Here is a 3,375-nt window from a genome sequence, read left to right as displayed (position 1 = left end):
CTCAGGCTTGTCAGTACGATTCACCATGTGACAAGAGCTTATCATCCGCAGGCTAACGGCCTCAGCGAGCGGCTGAATCACACACTAGCTAACATGATGTCCATGTTCATTGCCGACAAAAAAACCAACTGGGATGAAACCCTTCCTTACGTCACCCACGCCTACAATACGGCACGTCACACAACTACAGGATTTTCTCCCTACTATCTCCTCGACGCTCACGACCCTCTCACTACTCTCGGCACTGTATAGCCACATATTCACACACCTCTCGACCCTTTCGCCGCTGAGATCATTCGTCGAGACGAAGACGCCCGTCGACTCGCCCGGCTACAAACTCTGAAATCGCAACAACGACAACAACTTCCTCACGCGGACACCCACATACCAGTGTCTTATAATATTGGCGACCTTGTTTTACTTAAGGCACCAAATCGCCAGACTGAAAAATGTGAAAAACTCCTAACTAAATTCACCGGTCCATATCGCATCATACGTCGGCTTTCCGTCATAAACTACGAGCTGCTACCAATATCTCCGCCCCGCGACCACCGCTCCAGACCACAAGACATCGTACACGTCTTTCGCGTCAAGCCTTACTCGCCCCAACCCTAACGACCCTACAGTACCGGATGACCGGCACTTCCGCCACCGGGGGGAAACTGTTACGAAGACGACGACGCACATCTTTGTGAAATAGGGGCGCGCGCTGCATGTTTCGCCACACGAGCTGTGAGCGATCCAGCTGTTCCGCCTTGGTTCCGCCATTGATCGCCTCTGGTCTTCCCACATTGCACCATCATATACGTCTCTCATAAACACCCTCACAATATATATATATATATATATATATATATATATATATATATATATATATATATATATATATATATATATATATATATATATATATATATATATATATATATATATATATATATATATATGTATATATATATATATATTAGGAAATTGTACATACATCTTGGGGGAGGAGATGTGAGAACATTTAGGCCGCCACGCACACGAGATTTGCAATTACGCAATATCGCGAGCTACTCCACGGCTCTGCAACTTCAGATGTGTGGTGTAGAGATAGATTTTATTTGAAAAAACAGTATGTCCAGAGAGCGCCAATAATATATTAAAAGAAGCGAAAAAATGTAAATGCAATCCAGGCGTTAAATAAACTAAATACTAACTTAAATAAACACTTCAAAGCTAAATACTGAAAAACTTAATGCTTAAGAAACACCAACGAATTAAGAACTAATACTATCACAACAATGTATTGCGCTTTATTAAGCACAGTATGCAAATAATGCGTCACTTTCAACGTCAACTACTTTACTTAACTGACGATTTACTTAAAAAATAACGACGTGAATCTTTTACGTTTAATGTAGGGAGTCTGCAGCAGGAAAACCCGTATATTTATCTCCTTATAGAAAAATAATATTTTTTCTTATTTTTGGTAGTTAATTAACCGAACTTACAAAATTTAGTTACGTTTATTCGGCTGTAAGCCCATTACAACCACCGGCCGGTGCACGATTTTTGTGTGATGCTATTTTGTAATCTTATGCTTATGTCATCAACGCCTGCTTTATGTAATACTCGGCGCTAAAAACACAAGTGGCTGACACTGCGTGAAAAGAAAAAAATTAAATCTTTTGTTCAACGCAGGATGTTTGGCACCTCGCTGTTGAACGAACAGGCCTGCCTTCGCAAGATATTTATCCTCTGCCCTTTTATGCATCTTTACTTATAATTGAAGAAAAAGAAATGCAGGTGTACTTTCATCTGTCAAGCAAACAGTTGACGTCGTCTATCGTCAATGGCGTTGCTTGTGAGAGGATAGCGCCGATTTGGGAAAACACTTCGTCAACATTGCCTAAAATGCACCTACCGTATATTTATGTTTTTATTTCGAACTTCGAAATTAACTTACTTGTCCCTTTGAACTCGCGTGACTGAAAGCGATTCTACAAGCAGGAGCATGCTGACTTGAATGGCGTAGTGCCACTAAATAAGCTACGCTTCAGCGTAACGACACTTGGCCATATTGTGCCTTAAAATCATGGTTGCCAGTCATCTTAAGCTTTATCTGAGATCACAGGAAACGCTTTTCCGTCCTCCACAAATGTTTAAACAGTTCGCGAGAGAGCAATGCAATAACACATAACCTTCCAAACACCGAGTCTAATGCTGAGGCAGTCGCACTTTTGAATCATGATGATCGGCAGTTGCGTCTTCTCTGCACATGTCCCAAAATGGCCGCGCCAAGAACAATGTCGGAGAACGGAGTGCCGATACTTTAAGCGCAGCTCATTTAGTGGCTGTAGAATGGCGCTTTCATTTCACGAGCGCGCGTAGAGCCTGTTCAAATCGTTGCGCTCGCTCTTGTAGAATTGTCTTCGCTTATATTTTTTTCAGGAGAAGTGGTGTATCAATACTGCGTAATAAACGTTAAAGACACCAGGCTAGCGGTCGCTAGCCTGGGGTTAATTTCTCATTTACAGTGGATAATAACGGCGCCATACTTTGACAGACTAAGCTCCCGCTGTCTAAGCAACTTACGACTAATTTCTTTTTCCAGGACGAGTGCTCGTGGCAAGAAACATTTCACATAGCGCAACCTCGCGACAGTCATTTGCCAGTGCTGTAGACCGTGTGAAAATAACATAGTCTGCTTCAGTGGAAAATATTGCCAACTCCATATTAACCGACGTTACCCAGCGCAGAAGACGCAAGGGAGAAGAGCGGGGAGCTTCCGCCCACTACAAATATGCAGTGAAAAATGGCGCAGCCTCGCGGCGAAAATGTAACAGAAAAAGAAGAGGAGGAAGGGAAATTAAATGCACGCCGTTAGAATCGCAAATAGGATTACGTCAGGGCTATGGAATATTACACACGACACACGGAGGGCTGGAAGCCGAACTGACGAAAATCTGCTGAAGAAAACGCGGCTCCATTGTCTGCGACTAACACGCCTGCACACCATGTGTAGCAAAAGGTACTCGTAAAAAACTGATACCTTCCGAAGCCAACGTTGTTAGCATCAAAGGCAGATTAACCCACTTTAATAGTGAATTCAACACACTAAAACTAGTTTTCCTTGAAAAGGTCTTGCAATGTCTAAATGAAATCTTGTCCAAGGGTTGACTGTTCATTCCCATGAATAAATTGGACCTCTAGGTAATGCGTTTTGCGTTTTATAACAGGTATCCCAGCATCTCACACTCTCTTCAATCGGGTGGTCTAAACCTTGCCACCTTTGGAGCTTCTCGCTAAACACTTCATGCCTGTTATCCATGGGTAGGATGCATGCAGAATCTTCAGAATTTACTCTTACAGTTTTTTTTTTTTGGGGGG

The sequence above is a fragment of the Ixodes scapularis genome, unplaced genomic scaffold, assembly GCF_016920785.2.
Source record: "Ixodes scapularis isolate PalLabHiFi unplaced genomic scaffold, ASM1692078v2 PGA_scaffold2__306_contigs__length_199485367, whole genome shotgun sequence".
NCBI classification, from domain to species: Eukaryota; Metazoa; Arthropoda; class Arachnida; order Ixodida; family Ixodidae; genus Ixodes; species Ixodes scapularis.
This window is presented reverse-complemented; position numbering follows the sequence as displayed.